The 16,361-nt window shown below is 53.0% G+C and overlaps 1 long non-coding RNA gene across 1 annotated transcript in view; it reads left to right on the top strand.

The window, feature by feature from the left end:
• Positions 1-1,112: 1,112 nt before the first annotated feature.
• Positions 1,113-16,361, top strand: part of LOC118549865 (uncharacterized) — a 116,680-nt gene continuing 101,431 nt past the window's right edge. Inside the window, exon 1 of the long non-coding RNA XR_013442711.1 lies at positions 1,113-1,246. This is a non-coding gene — a long non-coding RNA (uncharacterized LOC118549865). The remainder of the gene's footprint in view (positions 1,247-16,361) is intronic.

Genomic DNA, 16,361 nt, shown 5'->3' on the forward strand with positions numbered 1-16,361 from the left:
CAGGAGTTGGAGCAGAAGGAAAAGGCATGTTGGACCAAGTGGCACTTGAGCCCATTCTTGAAGACAAGGAGGACTGAGAAGGAGAAGAGGGGTGGAGGTAGAAGGAGGGGGTTCCTGGCAGGGAACAACATGAGTGAGGGTAGTTAGACCTTGAAGGTGGGACCCAGGGCCAGACTGGGCTGAGCTAATCATATTACTTCTGGATAAAGTGCATTATTAAATTTTGGATCCCTGGAACTTGGAGGCTGGGGTCGTTGGGAAGGCCCAGGTGAGGGTGTCCAGGGCCTGCTCTGTGGAAGACTCCAGATCTCTAGGCCCTGCACAAAGCCTTGGATGGTCTGGCTTCTGGCCAGAGTCTAGAATTCTCATCCCATCCTCCATGCTCAGGCTGGTCCCCTCCCCAGGAACTATGGCAGGGGGAGCAGAGAAGGAATGCAGGCCTGGGGGCTGGGTTTTAAAAAGCAACCTGGCTGTAGGAGTCAAGGAAAAAGCCACACTTTTGAGAGCTTGTCTGTTCCCTTACCAGCCTAATTTTCTGGGTGCTCAACAGGGATCCTCAGATTTCTATGAAGAAACCTACACTTTGGAGCCCGCGAGGGGCAGTTCTCCCTGGCTTCTTGCTTTCCTTCCCTCTCTGCCTTCAGTGGCCTCATGGAAAGACTTCTCCTTTGAGGTCTCCTTTGGTTGTTTCCGAAACAGGGCTTTGTGGAGGGAAATGACCAAGACTGCCTTCACCATGTGCTCCGGGCCTGATCCTGTAGGGCCAGGCACAGGGGCAGGAGAGAGGAAACCATCCCTGCTGGGCACTCCCCTCCACCTTCATTCTCTGTCTGAGGCAATGGGGGGCCCTCCTGTTAACACTTCCTTGCCAGTGAGGGGCAAGGCTGGCTCCCTGTGATTTGGCCAGCCTAGGGGTCCAACACTAGACTCAGGGAAGTGCGGATGTGTGTAGACGATTCCAGTTCTGATCCTGGGGGAGAAGGGGAGTGGGGCAAAGCTGTGTGGGAGATGGGTTCAGGATGGGCAAAGGGACAAGGCATATTTAGGACCAGGCAGTTTGACCCTGTATCTCTCTCTCTCTTCCTCCAACCCTTGCTTTTATTCAAGTAACTGAAGGCTAAGTTGCTGGTCAGTTCACCCTGGGAGGGAAACGTGAGAAAAGAGGACTGTGCAGCCCAAAGCCCAAGAGGGGAGGAGCAGAGCAATGCCAGCTTTGGGAATGCACATCACAGGACCCGTGATACAGGTGAGAGCGACCTCTGCCCTCCCAGTCCACCTCCCGCACAGCCAAAGCGGGGGTCAGGGCGCCACTGCTGGCTTTAGATTTGGCACGTGTCTTGGCCCCACCTCAGGAGGGCTCTTTGTCTCTCTGCCCAGGGGCTTGCTCAGGCTTTTGAGCTGCCTTCAGCCCCAGGCTCACGGTCAGGTGACTCTAGTGCTGTTCCAGAATAGTCAAGTCTCGCCACTCGCTGCTTGTAAAGAGCCTGCCCCTGGATCAAATCCCAGCTGCTTTCGGTTGTGGCTCCCCAGGGTGGGGGTGAAAGCCCTGTCCCCCAGGGCTCCCCGTGAGAGGATGCAGGCCTAGAGCTTAAAGCACAAGGATGCCCCCAGACTGAGCTTTTGTCCACATCCTGAACCCCAGCCTGGCGCGTCTGCATTCTCTGTACAACCCGGGAGATGCAAGAGCATGCAGACTGCCAGCCTCTGGCCCCTGGGCCTCTGAACTGAGGAAATGTCTGAATAATGAATGAGCCAGAGCACATCAGAGCGGTGGCCCTGGGGACGGTGCGGGCAGAAGGAGGGGCACGGACAGGTGGGGGGTGGCCGGGCAAGGGGAGAGATGCCAGGGGCCCCAGACGAGGGCCGTGGCCGTGGCTTCTGCTGCAGGTCAGAGCTATGGACTCGAAGAGGAAAGTGGCCACGAGAGCGTGTCTATGGATTGTGTTGCAAACCCTGGGCCTGTCACACATCTAACCTCCTGGTGCTGGCCCTGTTGTTCCCCAGCCTCGAACCTCCTACTCAGAAAAGCTACTTGAGGACTTTGCAGAGGTGGTTTGTGGAGCTGGATTAAGACTGTATGCAGGGCACCCTCCTTAGATGAAGATTGCAGGACGGGAGACTTTTGGGGGGGCATTTAGAGGAGGGCCAGATTAAGCAGGAAAGTGGCTGTGGTACACGTGACTCCTGCCAGGTGCTGGAGAAGGGCAACTTGCATGGGTGTCCCCAGCGGGGTTCAAGGGTCCTCAGGGCCGCCAGATGCTTGATTGCTTGGTGAGGAGACCCCCTCTTCTCTCGAGGCAGCCCATTTCATTCAGCAGTTCAGTTATGTGGGTATCCAAGCGTGTGACCTGGGAGTCCCCTGCCCTTGGTTTTCTCTGCCAACTCAATACCGTCCTTACACTTTCTGCATGGCCCAAAGGGGCCCCAGTTTCTAAAACTCGGCCTGCAGACATAAAGGGACGCACCTTTGTTGGATGCTTGCCACATGTCTGGCTCTTTTCCTCACTGAGCCCACATGCTAGTTCAGATACATAAGCATGAGGGCGCCTGGGTGGCTCAGTTGGTTAAGCGACTGCCTTCGGCTCAGGTCATGATCCTGGAGTCCCAGGATCGAGTCCCACGTCGGGCTCCCTGCTCAGCAGGGAGTCTGCTTCTCCCTCTGACCCTCCTCCCTCTCATGCTCTCTGTCTCTTATTCTCTCTCTCGCAAATAAATAAAATCTTAAAAAAAAAAAAATTGCAGATACATAAGCATGAGCGTGTCCTTTAAAGAGAAATAACTGGGGGACAGAGAGACTGAGTAACTGGGCTCAAATTATACCCCCACTAATTAACTGGTAAGTTGGGATCCGAATGTGTGTGGCTGAGCTGGGCTTGGAACTGGAAGAAGTTTTCATCCTTTTGTTGGCATTTTGGGGGCCTTTCAGTCAGGCTCTCTGTTGGGGCAGCTAGTCAGGTGCTGCCCATTGCCCCAGCCCCCCCAGCTCTCTTAAGCCCTTTTGGCATAAAGTAACTACTAGGGCATGGGTTGGGCCAGGGGACCTGCCTGGCCCTGGATCCTGTTTCTAGGAATTTCCCCCCTTTCCTTGCAAAGCCTGGTTGAAACAGGTGGATGTCCTGTATTTGTCAAGTGCACAGGACCCACCCGATAGCCCCTGTCCCTGGTCTTGCTGCAGGAGCATTTTTCCCAGGCCTTCTCTCTCTGCCAAGAGCAAGCATGCCACCAAAGCATGTGGGGGACCATCCTGTCGGCTCAGAGCAGTTGCCCTCTGCCCACCCTCTCAGCCCGTCCTTTAGGTGGGAGGCAGCATCCCTGGGCTCTGATTGGCAGGAGGCCTTCCTCTCTCCCAGGTCCTCCTCTGTGCTGTGCCCTCCCGGGCCTGCCCTGGCTGCTGGCCGCAAATACTGGCCCCCATCAGAGCCCAGCCAAAGCCTCTCTGCCTTGAGAAGAAGCTGGGCCTTGGGCCTCCCATTCCCTTGGCTTCTGCAAAGCTGACTTGAAGAGCTGGAGTCAGGAGCCCCAATTCTGGCCCTGGGAGAGATGGTTTGGTAGACAGGTTTTCAGCTTTGGTGGGAGCCAGCCTGGAGCACCAGAGGGCTGGGAGTGTCTTAGAACCTTCTCTAAACATATGACCCACCGAGGCCAGGAGGTGGGGGAGGCGTGCGCAGACGGCCCAACACCCCGGTTCTCTGGATGCTGGGCTGGGCTCTGAGCTGGCCAGGCGCCATGAGAGCAAAGCCTCTCTGCCTGGAGGTTCCCTTCAACCCAAGTGCGCATGTCACTACACCTCACAACGAATTTCACTGTCGTTCATGTTTTATTAGTATAAGTGCCTTAAAAGCAGATCAGAGATTCAACTAATTTGCTCATTAGTAAAAGGAAATTAGCCATTTGAGATCTGTTCTAATAAAATTAGCTTGGTGACAAACGCTTTGTTGCCATGTTTATTAGATTACCATACTCCCTGCATTTTAAAGGCCAGAGCAGTCCTCGGCAGCTCTTCGGGGTATTCTCAGAGCTTCTCTCTTCCTTGTTTTTGTTCTTCCTTTCAGGCCTGAAGAGACTCTGTTTTCCCCTTTCAAGGCTAATTGGAAAGGCCTGACCAAATCTGTGTTCCATTCACACATCCCACAAGCCCTCACTTGGAGCTCGAGGTCTGTCTCCAGGCCCCTCTGCTGCCTCTTCCCTGGACTCTTAGCTTGGTCCCATCCCCCCGCCCCTCCCCCCCACCCATCCCCTTAAGTTTCGGTGTTGCCCATCCTTTAATGGAGCCAGCATCTCTCTGTTGCCCCCCACCCAAGATCAGCCCCAGGCTGCCAGCAGCGGTCCCCTCCACCCCCCGCACTCTCCAGACCTGCCAGGTGGGCCTTTCCACTGGTCCTTGCTTGGTCTCCCATCCCACGGAGTCTTCTCCCTTACACTCCAGCTTAGGACCACCCTGGCTTCACCCTGTCCCCTGAAAGTGACCCACCCCCATTAGCGTGCTCAACTTACTTGTTTGCTTCCATCCTGCATGTGCTAGGCTATCTGGGGCTCGGCTGGCATGGACAGAAAACTCCATGAAGCATCCTATTATAGGGCGAGCTGCCTGGAGGGCCCCACATGTGTCTGATGCCAAGGGAGGGCTGTGGGGACCGTGGGGAGCTCCTAAATGACCAGGACGTCATGACCTAGGAGCAAGCACTCCCCAACACTGCCACAGCATTCTCTTGGCCCCTCTCTTTTAGCAGTATCTTGTCCTCCACCGTGCGTTACTTTCACGACCTCCATGAGCATTATTTACTCTGCACCAGGCACTGGGGGTGGTCAGGGCTTATGTGGCAGTCTCTCATTTAATCTTTTGGATGACATTAGCAGGTAGACCACGTGGTTATTCTGACTTGCAGGATACATTTCCTATAGCTTCCGTGCTGGTAAGCTGCAGGGTGAGAATGTGAACCCAGTCTGGTGTCTCTCTGAAGCACCGGACTCTAACCACTGGGCCATACCCTTCCTGAAGGGTTGGGGTCTGGGACCCTCACAGTGCCTGGCACAGACTGCCCGTGGTGGGTGCTCCAAGCATTTCTTAAATGTACAGGTGAATAGGGGAGGGAATGATCAGACAGCCCCACCTCCTCCAGGGTCAGACGCCTGTTGGAGGGGGCACCTGGGCTGGTCCAGCAGAACCGGAGCGCTCATCCTTCTCCCCCTTTGCTGCCGGCAGCCCCAGGCCCCGCCTCTCCCTGCCCCTCCCGGCTCCCTCCCCTCCTGGCACAAATCACTGGCTCAGACAACAGCGATGGGTTCATCCCGCAGGATGTGACTCTGAATATTAGAATGTCAGAAGCAACAGTCCTTCGCAATAAGTTGCTGTCAGAGAGGAAATAAAAGGGGAGTTGCAGTTATTTAATTTGGAGCATTCAGGCGACAGGCTGGGCCTGAGGACTCACTGCTGTTTGCCCAGCAACCGGGGCATCAAACCTCACAGGACCCAGCCCTGGATTCTCATCCTGCCTCCAGTCACACCTTCCTCCAGCCCCTTCCCCTCCCCCCATGTGTCCCACAAGGGGGCCCTGGTCTCACTCCTCAAGCCTCCCCTGCTTGCAGCGCTCTCCCTCCCCAGCCTTTGTATGTCCAGCCGTCGCAGTCCTGCAGCCCTAGGGAGCCGTGTGCTCCCCCTTCTCCCTCCCCGCTACTGCCCCGCCCAGCTCTCCCTGCTTCTGCCACCTTTGCTGTGTTATTTATAATGTAAATGATATTTACTCTTATTGTCAATGATAATATTGTCAATGCTAAACAACATTATTCTTGGTATTAGTTATTAATAGAGTTATTGGGGTGCCTGGGTGACACAGTCGGTTGGGCGTCCGACTCTTGATTTCAGAGCAGGTTGTGATCTCAGCCCCGCATCAGGTTCTGCACTCAGTCTGCTTGAGATTCTCTCTCCCTCTGCCTCTCTTGGTCATGCTTTCTCTCTAAAATAAATAAACACATCTTTAAAAATAATAATTAGGGTTATTAATATTTATCCTTATTATATCCTTATCCTCACTGCACCACCACTCTGGTGAGGTAGACATGATTTCTCCTAATTTAAAGAAGGAGGAAACTGAGCCTCAGAAAGGCTAAACATCCAGGTCTTCTGACTCACATAAAAGAAGACACAAGGGAGGCCAGTCATAGTGGCCCAGCAGTGCTTCCTGAGAGCCTTCCGTGAGCGGCACTCTGGGAACACTCTGTGGCTCTCTCAGTTCTGGGCACTCCCTGTTCGGTTTCTGACTGATTGGCTGCTCTGTAGCTTGCCCCCGTTGGGACTGCCACTCGGTCCAGCAGAGCAGTGGGCCTTGCCCGTTGCTTCCTCAACTGCCACCTGCCGGACGTGGGTTCCCGGCATTCTGTTCCCAGTCAGGCGTCTCCCGCAATGAAGGTTCTTGTTTTTAATGGTCAGCCGGCCTGGGAAGAACCACAGCTGGGGGTGGGGATGCCAACAATGCGAGGCCAGACTCCCACTTTTCTTACTCAGAGTTGTTTTTCATGAGCAAAGGCTTCTCAGTGGGTTGTTTTGCCTTTGATTGATTTTCAGAGCCCCTGAATGGTTGTTCTGTGTTTGACTATTTGGTCCCAGATTTTGGGAAGAGAATTTACTGGGCCTCTTCACTCCACCCTCCCTGGAAATCTGCCTTGATTCTTGAGGCCGGGGTTTATCAATGTGTAACTTGAATTTTATTGGCAGGGGATGAAGAACCCGGTACCTGTACTGTGTCTCATGAGCTTCTCGAGGCCTTTGATGACCCGACCTTGCCTCAAGACAAAACCGATTTGGAGAGAGGGCGCCTGGGTGGCTCAGTTGGTTAAGCGACTGGTCCAGCAGATCCTGGAGTCCCTGGATCGAGTCCCGCATCGGGCTCCCTGCTCGGCAGGGAGTCTGCTTCTCCCTCTGACCCTCCCCCCTCTCATGTGCTCTCTCTCTCATTCTCTCTCTCTCAAATAAATAAATAAAAAAAAAAAAAAAAAACAAAACCGATTTGGAGATTTGCAGGCTTGTCCCAGACCCTGGCTGCTTCCCCAGAGGTCTCCTCTACTCGGGGGGGAGGGCCAGCCTCTGCACCAGCCGAGCTATTCCAAGACCTTGAAACCCCCCTACCCCCCACTGAGGGTATGCTTGCCCACCAGCCCTACCTGAGGCATATCACTGATGAAAATGGAGGGGGTGGTTTCCATCGGGGACCCCTCAAATTGTGACCCAATGTCCTTATGGGGCTTGTCTCGTAAGCACTCCTCTTTGAAGGAGGGCCTCTGTCTTACCTTTCCCTCGTGGAGGGATGCTGCTCTCTGAGGATTGCTTGGACCTCACTGCCTCCAGGACCCCACAGTCTCTGGAGCAGCAGGTTTTGTTCTCCCCATACAGCTTTCTAAAACACAGCTAACTTACCACATTCTTGTTCAAAGCCTTAATGGCTTGGCACTTGCAATTGGATAACATCTAAGCCTTCTAGCCTCTCATTCAAAGTCCTTCATGATGAGGCCCTAACTCACCTTTCTAGCCTTCACTCCTGTCAGTGTCCCTCACACTCTGTGCTTCAGTCCTGGGAGTTATTTGCTGCTCTTTGAACAGGACATGCTTGCTCGCACCTCCGTACCTTTGCGTATGCTGTTCCCTTTGCCTAGAATGCCTTTATCCCTTCTCTGTCGGGTAGGTCCCTCCCTTTATGACCCATCTCGGTGGTCACCTTGTCTATTAATCCTTCTCTGATTCCTCCCAGCAGAGGCACGTTCCCTCCTCTGTCCTTCCCTGGCGCTCTGCCTTCTCCTGGGCTAGCCCACCGTACTTGTCTACCAAATCCAGCATCTTCTTCTTCCGTGTCTGCTTCTCTCTCTAGCCTGTGAGCAAGCTGAGGGCAGCGGTGGGCTCCTGCTCATGTCTATATCCCAGTGCCTGCCACAGTGCTCGGCCCAAGGTAGCTTCCTAATAAGTGTTTGGGGAATGTGAGAATGACCTCTCGTTAACCTTTTCTGCCAGAAGTGAGGTCTCTTAGTGGCACACTGTAGGTTTTCAAGTGTTTTTAGTACAATTTATAATCTGATTATATCCAAATGGATCTACATGACAACATTAAATTCAATTCAATTTTTTACCATTTTGGGTGACTTTTAACTTATTTAATATTTATCGTCAGTAGCACTGGGAGACTCTGTCCTCCCCAAACTCTATATTGAGACTCTAGAATTGCTTAATTTAGTTTTGTCCATCTGTTGTAAACAGTTGTCTTCGAAGTCTAAAGAAACATCCTCCCCTCCCCTTATCCCCACCAACCCCACCTTTGTCCTTTGAGATCAGGGGTCCTGGTGCTCATTGCTGCCACCCTAGGTTTTTCTGGGACAGCTGGGGTGTGTGTGTGTGTGTGTGTGTGTGTAGGAACATTTGTGTTTGGAAGGAGGGAGCCTCATCCAATGGTATGGAATCAGCTTGTTATTTTATTATTTTTTCTTTTAATAACCAAATTACTGATGCTGGCAAGTATTAACGATTAATCCTATAAATTCCTCTCTGAGCTGCAGTGATCCCTCAAACAGGCCCCTTCCTTGATGGAATACATTCCAGGAAGGAGGCTCTGGAGTGAATCCCATCCTTGTGAGGGGAATTGGTGATTTTGGACTCCTGAGCTGACACCTGCCCCATCTGGTAGCTGGAGGGAGGCAATCTGGGAGGGAGCCGTGGGCTATTCTTTGGGGCCCTGCTCCCTGCCTCCTCCTCCAAACCAGGGGCCCCCTGGGAGAAATGATGAAGCTACAGGTGACCATACTTACCACTCAGAGGAAAGAAAGTCAAAGGCAAGGTCAGGCGCTTTGGGAGGCTTGGTGCACTGGGCTGGGACTCCTAGGGTCATAGCTATGTGAGCGCTCTGATATATCATCCAGGTCATTCTCCAACTTCCACAGAGGTCCAAATCCAAACAGCTCCTAGCAGGGAAAATTTATCTCCAGATGTATTGATGGATTGAATGAGAGACACCCCATCTGGTGTCCAGTTCTCAGAAAGAGATGGACAGTGCCCACTGTGCCCTGTGATGACCCTTCTCACAGCACCTTTAGGACTCTGTGTCCCTAGTTCTATGTGCCCATCTGACTCCCACCAATTGTGAGCCCCTTGGGGCAGGAACTGTGTCTAATTTATTTTTATAATTCAGTATCTAGCACTGTACCTGCAGTGTAGATTGGGCTAACTTAAGATTTACTGAATAAGAGAAAGAACGGGTGGATCGAAGGACACAATCAGGTTGGAGAAGGGAAGCAGACGAGAGATCCTTGACTCTGTAATGTAGGTGGGCATTGGCTCCTATGTCTGCCCGGTGATCCTGTTTGTCACTTGTGCTCCCCAGGGCACCTCATATAGTCTGCTGTCCCCTGTGCCCCTGAGTTCTCGCAGCAGCTTAGAGCTGAGGACAGGCTCCCTGACTCGTCTGGACCGAGGAGTGGGCCAGGTCAGGATCGCAGTGGGGACCACCAGCTATAGGAGCTGGGTCACACACAGCGGGGAGAAGGGGGTGCTAGGATTGGGGGAGGGAATTGGCACAGGGTGTGGGATCAGCTGAGAGTGTCCAGCTTGGGGAGATATGTGGAGCCACTGGCCTCCCCTCATGTGCTGTCTGGGCTAGGCTGGAGATGGGCAGCTGTGGCCCTTGAGACCCTGTCCCAGAAATGCAGAACTATAACCCAAATCGTCCAGCTGCCTGCCTCCCCCCACTCCCCGACCTTCCCGGCCACTGACTCTATGGCCCAGCAGTTTTTCTCTTTTTCTCTGTCTTATTAAAGGCCATCTACCCCAGGCAAGAGAGACAGTTGCCTGTCGATAAAACACCAATAACCTCTGTACTCTCCTAATCAATACTGGAGTGAAGAGGGAAACAATTCGTGGCTTTTTATCTTCCAAGGAGTGGGCTGTCTTTTGTGCAGGGCAGAGGTGGAGGGCACCTGGCTGGGGACAGCAAAGTGCTCCATAAATCAAAAGTTAGTGACTTCTAGGTCTTATGACATTGATGGACGTCTGCAGAGTTGGTGTCTGGGTTTGCTTAGGGGTTGGGGTTGGGAGGGGAGGCAAGCTGGAGACCCTTGTCCTAAGGGAGTGAGTGTAGAGTTGAGGGTGGGAGACAGGCATCAGGTTTCAGGGACTGGTGGCTTTTCTTGGCCCACCCCAGACTTGGCTGTAAGTTCCTAAATCATCGAGGGCAGGACTTTAGAGCTTGAAGAACCTTAGCCGTCTATGGACAAACCTCTTCATTTTACAGAGTGAGACACTGGGGCTTCATGAAAGTGGTGACTTTCCCAAGGTCACACAGAGTCTTCATGACAATGTCACACACTATCTCATGAAATCCTCTTAATGAGTCTATCAAGTGGGCTCTATTCAACCTGTTTCGTGGCTGAGGAGGTAGAGGCTCAGAGAAGCCAAGCCACTGGTTCAAGGTCACACAGCCAGTGAGCGGAGAAGGCCGGGTCTGTCTGGCTTTGCAGTCCGTGCGCTCCCACCGGACGTGCTCAGACAGTCTTGCAGGGCCAACCTGGGGCCATCTTGTCATCTCACGCTCTGTGAGCAGAGCATGGATCTCTATTTTGACAACATCAAAGTTCCACATCACTAATTGCTATTGTCTGTCGGAAGTGGCGCTGCTCTGTGTTTGGGATGATGCATGAGGTCGGCCCAGGGATAATTAATGGGATCCAGCCTCCTTTCTTCTGCTCAATTGAACTCAATTTGGGTGATTTTCATTAGTCCATCTGGAGGCCTTATCCCACACAGGGGTGGAAGGCTAATGGGGTAGTCGTACCCCAGGGTCAGCTGGGTCTCCCACAGCACGGCGAATGACTGACACAGGTCATCACTGTGAGGGGCTGGCTAATGTAGAAATCCTCTGCTCTCCAGGGAGCGAAGGAAGATTCGGACGGACCCTGCTCCGGGCCCGTGGTTGTGCGTGGAGCAGCTCTGCCTCTCCCCTCTGGTCCTCCTGGAGGCCTAGAAACCAGGAGGCTCCAAGCTGAAAGGCTTGGGCTTGCTTTCTAATATTCAAACCCTTTCTGCAGCACCCTTTCTCCCCCAGCCCTCAGCCAGTCTTTCCTTGCATGCCCCCAGGAATAGGAAGCTCACTACTACTACAACAGAGCTCCTCCAGTGTCCTTCCATCTGCACGTTTTGTGAGTTCTCCTCTGCCATGGGGCCACCACGCAGGTGGTCAGAGTCCCATCGCTCGTTGCCTATGGCTTTGGGTGACCTCATCCATTCCTTTCCCTGACAACAGAATGGATTCTACACTTTATGGGCTGAATGGTAAAGTCCATTCTCTAACAGCTCTTAAATATTGGATCCTTTGTCATTGTGAGTCTTCTGTAGGCTAAACACACCCAATTCCTTCAATACCTCTCCTCTACCATCATTTGAAGCCCGTCCACATCCTGGTCACCCTGCTCTGTCTAAATCTCTCTAAAGCACTCACCACTGAACCCAGGTCCCAGGGAGGGCTTTCTCTGCAGAGACAGATGAGACTATCACCTCCTTCATTTTGGACCTTGTGTCTCCATGAAAGCAGCCCACACCTGCTAGCTTGGCTGGCAATCCCTTCACCATGCTGACCCTGTGATGTCTGGAGCCCCTAAGTCCTTTTCACAAGGGCCAGGTGAGACCTTACTCCAGGACCATCATCCTTGAGATGCCTACAGAGGGTGTTACCGCCCTCCACTCTATGCCCTTAATAGAGAAAACCCAACCAGCAAACATCTGCGAAGTCCATTATGTGCTCCACCTTTTGCTAATTCAAAAGAAGGAGGGGACGTGGCTTCTGTTCCCAAAAAGAGAGACCCTCGAGAGCGATGTTGGTCATGTGAGTGTCCTGTGAAGGCAGGGCTCTCTCTGTCTTGGGTTTCTGCTCTTATTCTGTCCTTCCTTCCTGCTGCTGTCCTTGGTGTTCTGCCCCCTCGCTTCCTGAAGTTCTATGCTTTCTCCCTTCTCCAGTTGCCTGTGGATCCTTGCTTAGCCCTGGGAATGCTGCAAAGGGGAAGACCAAAGAAAGTGCAAAGGTCTAACCAACTCTTGTCCAGCATCTTCAACACAGGTCAAGTGGTCCATGCTCCCACCTCCATCGAGGTAGGTTGAATTAGTTCATATCAAGTTGGTGGTCACACACTAAGGAGAGGGATCCATCCTCATCGGCCTTTGGAGGATAGTCATCTTTTGGTCAGCGCCCCACGCTGGGCCAGCGCGTTACGTTGCAATGTCCTGGGCTCGTGTCAGACAGACCCAGGTCCTAACCCAGGCTCCATGCTTGTTAGCTGTGTGCCCTCAGGAAAGCTACGTGACATCTCCCAGCCTCAGTGTTAAAATCTGGAATACAGGGGCAAAGCTTCCTTCCGCCAGGACTGATATGGAACTTGAAGAAGATATCCTGTGATCGACTGCTTGCATAGTGCTGTGCATGCTGTAAAGACTCTATTGGGTTTTTATTGGAATTTTTCTACTGCTGGTGAAATGAAGTCTTGCCAGGGTGGGAAGCTTGGGCAGAGTGGGAAGGCCTGGGGCGGGGGGCTTGCGGCACGGTATGCGGGCAGCCGCGCGTCCCAGGGGCTGCCCCTCTCACAGCCGTCCTTCCTGGGATTTCTCCCTCTGGGGAGCTGGAGAGTCTTCCACACGGCAGCTGCTGCTGGTGCCCCAGGTCCTGCAGGACCTGTCCACTCTGCCCCCGGCTCTGGGCTCTGGTGACGCTGCAAGTAAACAGCAGTTGTCAGAGTCGGTTTAACGCTGATATTTTTATCACATCTCAGGGCCTGGTGCCATGGCAGGGAATGACAGAAGCAGAATGCTAAAGAATTTCTCTAAATAATGTGCGCTCCCTGGGCTGCCTGCAGGGAGGAGGAGCTGGCGGAGAGCGGGGACGCTGGCTTGGGTTCAGTGTGTGCACCAGGGACATGTCTCACTCCTCATCCCCCGGGCCCTGCTGCTGAGAGCCTCCCGCGGGGGCTCCTGGCTGAGTGGAACTCTCCAGACCACGGGACAGCAGACATGGGTGGGAGTAGAGGCCAAGGAGAGGCAGGGTCAGGGGAGGGGAGAGCGCCAGAGGGTCAGACTCAGTAAATACTTGTTGATTTGATTTGAAAGAAAGAGGAAAGCGAGGACAGAGAGACAGAGGCAGAGCCTCAGAGCCCGAGTCAGAGACTGTGGAGGGAGAGAAGGAGGCACAGATGGAGAGAGACCGAGGGCGCAGGGGAAGCCAGGGAGAGAGGAATGGGAAAGGGACATGGATGCGAGCGAGGGTGACCCGAGCTGGAATTGCCCAGGGAGAGCAGGAAAAGGGGTTGGCCAGGGGGCCAGGGAGGGATGGAGGGGGTGCAGAGACAGGGCATGGGGCAAGCCGGACACCCCAGAAGGCCACAGCAACAGTGCTAGACAGGCCAGGGCCCCCGAGGGTGAAACCTCATTATTTGCAAACCTCAATCATTCTACTCCCCTTTTCTCCCAACTGCCTGCTTCCTTCTGGGCACAGTTTCTCCTCTGGGCTTTGGGGAAGGCAGGGAGATCAGGGCTGTGCAGGTCCAAAGCCTTCCCAAACTGCCCGAACCATCTGTGGGGAAGCCACACATCCACACAGCCCAGCAGCCAGGGTGGGGAAGTCCCACCTCTTCATACCCTCACCCTGCTAGGGAGGGACCAGAGAAGAGGGCTCTTCCCTTGGGTGGGTCTGGCGCCCTTGGCCCCCTGGCTGCTGATTGCTCCAGGAAGGATTTCCAAGGGCACATTGCTTGCAGTCTGCAGTCTCCCTCTGGAGAGCTGCATCAGTCTCCAGTTCCAGACCCTAGAGAAGTGCTGGAGTGTATCAGGTGGTCGATGCATTGTTCATAGAATGAATGAAGGAGTAAATGAACCATCTCAGGGGGAAGGGGACATCAGAGATGTAGAGTGGTTAAATGACCCTGCCCACAGCACATTTGTGACAGACCCAGGACCCACAGACCCCCAGGCTGAGGACAGGTCTTTCAACCTCTCAGTAAATCTCTGGAGCCTGGACACTTTGGTCCAGACTCCTGTCTACTAAGTAGGTGAAGGTAGAGCCCTGATCAGTCTAGGCTGTGGCTGAATCCTTCTAGAAAAGTCTGTCTTCCTCCCTTGCCTCTTCCGCTTTCTTCCTCAGCATCTTTCCTTATCTCTCTCCTGTGCCAATCCAATCTGCCAGGGAAATATTGTGGACGAAATATCATGGAGACCTTGTGGCCAGCCATAGCCCGCCAAAGCTCTCATTCACGCCATCCTTGGTTACCACGGTAGCAGTCGCCCCCAGATCCCAGCAGCTTATCACAGGAGCAGTGACTCTTCCTCCTACATGGGACGCATGGCCTGTCTCAGTCTTTGTCCTCACGCCAAGGCCTTCCCAGGTGCTGGAAACTTTGGTGCCCCCTCGGGAGAATCATCCAAAATCCTGACCTCTCCTTCCTCGCATCTCTTCACATATATATTGGCCTTTATCTTGGCTTTACTTTCGGCAGCCACCCCCATAGTGACATCTGGATCTTATTGTTCAGAATTGCCCCCTACTCTGAAATCCTGCATCTGTGCTTGGACCACAACTTTCCATCAACTGAGTTCTCTCTCTTGCCGTTTCTTCTTTCCCAGTAAGTGTTTTTGTTTTTTTCTTCAGTCTTTGAGAGTCCCTTGACTTCTGTCACTTCCCAGTCCTCGTTTCCTTTCCCATCCAGCTTAAATTCTCTGGTCCACCATTTAGCCACTGTATTACGGTTCTCCAGAGAAATAGAGCCAATAGAAGATTGTATCTATGTGTCTGTATCTATGTTTATGTAAGAGATTTATAAAACATTGGCTAATGCAGTTATGGAGGCTGAGAAGTCCCCAAATCTGCAGTCAGTAAGCTGGAAACCTAGGAGGGACACTGCTGTAGTTCTAACCTGAAAGCCAACAGGATCCAGACCCAGGGAGAGTTGATATTTCAGTTCCAGTCTGAAAGCAGGAATGAACCATTGCTCCACCTTGAAGACTGTCAGGTAGGAGGAGTTCTCTTCTACTCTTGGGAGGGTCAGTCTTTATGCCCCGTTCAGGCCTTCAACTGATTGGACGAGGCCCACCCTCACCGGGGAGCGCAATCTGCTATGCTCACACTACCCATTCAAATGTCAATCTTTTCCAAAAACACCCTCACAGGGTGTTTTCCAAAAACACCCCCACAATAATGCTTAACCAAATGTTTGGGCACCCCATGACCCAGTCAATTTTACACATAGAATTAAGCAACTCAGTCACCCTTTTGCAATATCCTCAGATCCTTTGCTCCATGGCTTATATCTCATGACCTGGACAAACTCTAAACCCTGGATCAATCCAATGGTCTCCTTTCTCCATTCCTCAGTGTGGGGTGATTAGTGCCTCTGGCCACACACGCACGCACGCACACACACACACTCACACACAGGCACGCGCACACAAACACGGCGCTGAGCACCCTGACACTTTACCTGGCCTTCAGTGGCTCTCTCCGCAGCCCTCCTCCGGTTCCCTAGGTAGCCCTCTTTCCATTTCTCCAAGAAGCTGTCTCCAGCCTCCTTTACTGCCCTTGAACTTCCTCAACACCGCACCCCCCTCCCCATCCCACCGCTGGCACCACTAAGCCAGCAGCAGCCCTTCCACCACAGCGCCTTCAACAGTCTTCCTCCCCTCAGACACATCTGTGTCTGAGCTTTTCCTGGGTCTTTCCCGCCCCTGTGGATGGGGGACCAACTTTTCTGCCTCCTGCCAGGACTTCAATCTCACCGTCAGTGAGCAAGTGTCTCGGCTATAACTACAAGCACCCCTCCCTGTCTGGATCCGTCCGTGCACCATTGGAACATTAGCATCTCTTGTACACAAACAAACACGCACCCTTCTCTGACTTCCCACGCCTCCCTGGTCATTACCCCCCTCTCTCCTTTCTCCTGGAGAGCCAGACTTTTTGAAACATCATCATCATTTTCTATTTTTATTCCATTCACTGCACTGGAATCGATTTCACCCATCACTCTGCTGAGGTCACCTGTGACCTGCTCCTGTCACTAAATGCAATGGGCAGGTTTAGCTCGTGCTCTGCTTGACTTGTCCCCATCGTCTGATCTAGTTGACCACACCTTCTGGAAATGCTCTCTTTCCCGTGGTGCTGTTTTCTTCCATTCTCTTTCTATGCTCTGCCTGCTTCTTCGTGGTCTGAGTTGTAAACTCCATTTCCTCTGTTTCCTTAAATTTTGATATTTCTCAGTGTTCTCTGTTCTCTGCCTCCTTCACTTTGACTTCCCAAGTTTTGTCTGGGTGCTTGACGCTGATCCCATGGCTTCAGTTGTGGTCTATCCGCTGGTGACTC

This window comes from Halichoerus grypus, chromosome 11, assembly GCF_964656455.1.
Source record: "Halichoerus grypus chromosome 11, mHalGry1.hap1.1, whole genome shotgun sequence".
Lineage (NCBI taxonomy): Eukaryota > Metazoa > Chordata > Mammalia > Carnivora > Phocidae > Halichoerus > Halichoerus grypus.